Consider the following 6,000-nt stretch of genomic DNA (forward strand, 5'->3'; position numbering starts at 1 on the left):
TACTATTAATTAAGTTTAGTTCAAGTTAGCACAACTGTTGATTTTGTTAGCTATAATATAGTATAGGTGGCTCAGAGGTTAGCACATTTGGCTCACAGCAAGAAGGTCACTGGTTCGAGTCCAGGCTGGGTCAGATGGAATTCCTGTGTGGAGTTTGCATGTTCTCTCTGTGTTCATGTGGGTTTCCTCTGGGGGCTCTGGCTTCCCCCACAGTTCAAAGACATGTTGTATCTGCTTGTTATGTCGTGGTGTATTAGTGAAGTCTGGAATACTGATTTCGGGTCCAAACCGCTACTCATTTGCATTTAGAAAATATTTGTTTATGGCCCCTTTTTAGTCATATCACACATTAAAGTGAATTGTATATACAATATTAGCGCACACATTGGACTCTGGGCTTGCTGCTTCACAAATATCAAAATTTTAACAATTTATAAAAAATAATCACTTTCTAGCCATCAGATATGAGGCATGAATATATATATATATATATATATATATATATATATATATATATATATATATATATATATATATATATATATATATATATATATATATATGTATATATATATATATATATGTATATATATATATATATATATATATATATGTATATATATATATATGTATATATATATATATATATGTATATATATGTATATATATATATATATATATATATATATATATATATGTATATATATATATGTATATATGTATATATATATATATATATATATATATATATATATATATATGTATATATATATATATATATATATATATATATATATATATATATATATATATATATATATGTATATATATGTATATATGTATATATATATATATATATATATATATATATATATATATATATATATATATATATATATATATGTATATATATGTATRTATATATATATATATATATATATATATATATATATATATATATATATATATATATATATATATATATATATATATATATATATATATATATATATATTGTGATCGGGATTTTCAAATGTATTACATCGCTTTGTAAATAATTATTACCATTTGATGGGTGTCCCTATACAGTTTGATAGAGTGCTTGCACCCGTCATGTGACGTCACACTTAACAAGTGGATAGGTGAATTGTAGGAACTAAATTTGCCAAGGTATGTGTGTGAATGAGTGTGTTTCTCAGTACTTTGTTGCAGCTAGAAGGGCATCCCCCCTGTGTCAAACATATTCTAGATAAGTTGGTGGTTCATTCCGCTGTGGTGACCCCTGTAATAAAGGGACTAAGCCAAAAAGAAAATAATTGAATGAATAATATAGTAAAGTTTTTATTTTGTTAACATTTAGTTAAGTTTGTTAGGTTTCAGCTTTAGTACTAGTAATTATAGTTTAGCAGAGTTAAGGGTACATTTGTGTACAGTAGTGTTCATCATAAGCAATTTTCAGGAAAGCGATCATGTGTGAACAGCTCCTTTTTGAAAATACCAGTAAATTAATTCCAACATTTTTTTCAGAAAGAGAAGTAGTAACATTGCAGGTAATTTGCGGAAATGCTGCTCTGAGTGAACGCAGAACGAAAATTGCTGCAAATGTCTTGTTCACGATTAGAACACGATGACATGAGACGTCCACTCCTGGCAATCAGAACACTCGGACGCATTCACATCCACGCTGTTTATGAAAATAAAATCCTTTGAATATTTTTCCAGATACATTTAGCTGCTAGATGTTAGTCAGATAATGTTTCTATGTTCCTTCTTAACGGTGCAGTAGGTGATCTTTCACAATGCTAACAGCTTAGCATAATTCTCTGAATCACAATCCCTCCCCTGCCGTCTAGAGCCATGCCTCCTTAAACACGAGCACAGCAAAAGAACCCTCTCTCATGTGTTAAAAGCGACTAGTGCTTTTCTGGTGGCGTGCAAGCCAAACTGACATATAACAGCCTTCCATTGCTGTTGTCGCCAGTAATGAAGGTGAGCACGTATTTCACACGTGCAATCAGAGTCCATGCATGCTAAAGTTGATTTCAAGCAAAATGTCTTTATTTTGTGCAGGTGAATAAAACAAAGCCTCAATCTTTGCTTTTCCTTTATCATGTCAATATAACATTCACTCAATGTACACACAGCACATACCTAAACACTGCTGTTTTCTGGCTAGCAAACAAGTTACTCTTTAGCACGGTCAAAAACGTGTGCTTTCCCATACCCGACGCTCTTCCTCGCTTTCACAGGCACCTTCGTTATAGTTTTTAGTTAGCAACACCTAGTGGACAACATAAATCACTACAACACAAAAAGTGGCTCCTACACTGACATGCTATTTCAGAGTGAATATTTAGAGTTGCATGGTAAACAATTTAGGGAGAGACTAGGCGGAATAGCGGTTACTTGTGTTTTGTTGTTAAACTAATTAAAATCTACATTATCGCTGCAGTAAAAGGTCCCTTATGAAACTGAAAATAGTCATCAATCTTTCTTTGGAAGATTTTAGTGGCTGAACAACACTTCTGTGAAGAAATAACATTTGTAACATCAACATCTAACATTACATCAGCTTTGCGTGAAGCTAAAGCAGTTTTGAAACAGAACATTACCTGTCTAAGAGAAATCCTTCTGCCATTGTGTCATCCTTTCTCCAGCGTGCAAAGGTAACTCTATTATTGATTGAGGTTTTTAAAAAGTTTTGATTCAGCAGGTTTTTACCGATCGTGAATGCGCGGTGGTCGGTGGAGCTGCGTACAAAAGGCTGCGCAATTGTTCAAATCTGCATTTGCTGACAGATTAGGCTACTTATCGGAATTATGAGAGATGTCGGCCCAACTCTATTTAATTGGATGAACATTTTTTTGTTTTATGCCTTACCCAAAATATAAAAATACATATAAACACATTTAGATCATTTACTTTAATCATTACTATTAGACTGTGAAGAGACTTTCAACCAGCACAACAAAAATGCTTCTGAAGACAATCATCTACTGCAACTTTAAGACCAACTGTGTAAAAGATTATCGATAAAATGCTTATAATAAACCACTGTTTGTTTAACATTAAACTCTGCTTTAGTTGCTTGACGCGTGTGCATGTGAAGAAATGCTCTGGTGAGCACACACATTATGTACGTCTCGATATGCGAAAGTGTTCCTCCATATGTTTACGTTGAAGATGTTCACAATACTTATCCATCCACAGAATTTGTAATGTAGTCAAATGTTTAAAGGTTTAGCGCTTCTACCTTAGGATGTTTCTGGGAGAAAAGCAGCTGCATGAATGCTAAAGCTTTAAACAAAAGTGAAGCCATCAACAAAAGCCTGAACCCTCCTATGATTACGAATACATTTAGAGGTCATTTTTGGTTAGTAATGTTCACCGCTCTTTACCAATTGCAAACACAGATACATGGACACTGGCGTGTTTTAAAGCTGCAAAGATTGCTGGTCTGTGTCTGATTGTTCTCAGCTTGTTCCATATCAGCTCACGATTGATTCTCAAATCAGATGATTCCTAACTCACTATAAAAAAAAACAGAGATTTCGTCTTGAAGAACACCCCCTACCCACCCCTACTCCCCCTTTTTTTAGATGGATGACTCGGCAGGTCAGTGATTAACACTGTTGCCTCCCAGCAAGAATGCCTCCGGTTAAAGTGCCTTTTAAACCAGTTGACATTTCTGTGCAGAGTTTGCTCGTTCTTTAAGTGCTCGCGAGGGTTTTCCCCAGGTTTTTCAGTTTCCTTCAACAGTCCAAAAAACACACAATCCAAGTAAATTGAACATACCAAATTGATATCATAGCCAAGTTCTTAGCAAGTACACCTCTTCTCACCCATCCTTTATCTGTCATTAGCCAGAAATAATCCATAGGGAGTTCATTGAGATCAACCTAACCTCAAACTCTCCTCTCACCCTGCTAACGGAAGGGAGCTCGAGGATCCCATAAGCTCAGGGCTCTCTTCCGGGATAGTATGCCAAACAAGCTTTATTATCAATCATCAGCCAAGTATGAAATCTTGAACCGGCATCTAAAACATTTGTTTGGAAAAGAAATCGTTAGCTATTAGTGCCATTTTCCTCAACTTAGCTAAAAAATTTGGTCCGATATTAATTTTTATTCTCTCTATCCATTCAGAACAGACCTTCGAGTCACTCGGAAGATGGTGAAATGATAAATTTGTGCACTTTTCTTCACTGATAATATATACAGCCAGGTACACAACAAGACTCCATTGTGTTCGCCGTTCCTGTGCAACTCCAGGCGGTACGTTAGGATTTCTTCCCACCGCAGCCTCGCGTTCACTTTTAAAATGGCGGCCGCATGAAATCAGTCTATACGCTGAAAGAAAAACATTCATTGGATTTACTTTTTAAGGTAAGTGGTTGTAAACTATTTACATGGGCTGAATTGAAACTAATTAATTTTAGTAATGTTCAACTTAGTGTATTTGTTTAAATTCAGCTTGTATAAATTTGCAACGAGGCGACGCAGTGGCGCAGTGGGTAGCACGTTCGCCTCACAGCAAGAAGGTCACTGGGTCGATCCTCGGCTCAGCTGGCGTTTCTGTGTGGAGTTTGCATGTTCTCCCTGCGTTTGCGTGGGTTTTCTCCGGGTACTCCGGTTTCCCCCACAGTCCAAAGACATTCGGTACAGGTGAATTGGATAGGCTAAATTGTCCGTAGCGTAGGAGTGTGTGTGTGTGTGTGTGTGTGTGTATGTGTGTGGATCTTTCCTAGAGATGGGTTGCGGCTGGAAGGGCATCCGCTGCGTAAAAACTTGCTGGATAAGTTGGCGGTTCATTCCGATGTGGCAAACCCCGTTTAATAAAGGGACTAAGCCGACAAGAAAATGAATGAATGAAAGAATAAATTTGCAACAAAAAATTTTTCAATGAGGCAACTCGCATACAACATCCATACTTGCATACTGTGCTTATAAAATTGTCTTTTTTTTCTGAAGCAAAAACAAATATATACAAATAATACATACAAATAAATATATATACAAATAAATACATATTTTTAGAACGTAGTATATGTAGCCAAAGTGATACTCAGCATCAGATTTTGTTTATAAAAATAACCTTTGTGTCTCCGTGTGTGTCAGAGGAATGGATACCTGCGTTTAGTCTGTCACCACATGTGTAGGAGCATTAGTCGGGCACGGGCACAAACTGTCCTCCTTCCTTCTCATTAGTGCCAGTCACCGTCATTATGGCCTCCACCTTCAGCACCTCCACCCCAAAACATGCAGGGAGGAGCCCAAACTACAGCGGTAATGAGAAAGGGGACGCGGCGCGTGTTTGTGTGCGTCTGAAAGGGTTCGACAGGGTCACTACCACCTGCTGCAAGCAGGAGGATGAAAGAGGAGAAAGGGAAGCAATGGTACTCGAAACCATAATCCCATTATGCCCATCTACGAGAAGCACTTCCTTCAAGGCGAAATGAGTGTACGCCGCCTGTGTGAGAGAGATAGACTCCTTTTGATGTGTAGATTAAGAGCGTCTACTATAGAGGAATGTGGCTGAACGAGGCATAACCTGCAGGGTGACACTGTAGCGCATCCACACAGAAAGAAAAAAGAGAAAAATATGCAGAGTTGTTTGTTTCATTGAGGAGCAACATCCATCTGATCAGAGCTTTTACTGTCCTCTGGGGCTGGAAAATGTAAATAATTTGAGAACAGAGACAAATAAATGTGAATTCAAATTTCGATGCTGTCAATGCTGGCATTTCTGTTTTTTATTAAGAAAAAAAGGCATATTAATAGTTAAAATGATATATATATATATATATATATATATATATATATATATATATATATATATATATATATATATATATATATATATATAAATATATATTTATTTATTTATTTATTTATTTTCATTTATTAACAAAATTATTCATGCCCCCTGACTCATTTGTAAATTTTCTATTAATAGATTTTGCTACTAACAGATTAGTTCAAGTGTGAAATACCACCTTAA

Source organism: Danio rerio, chromosome 19 (genome assembly GCF_049306965.1).
Source record: "Danio rerio strain Tuebingen ecotype United States chromosome 19, GRCz12tu, whole genome shotgun sequence".
Taxonomy (NCBI): Eukaryota; Metazoa; Chordata; class Actinopteri; order Cypriniformes; family Danionidae; genus Danio; species Danio rerio.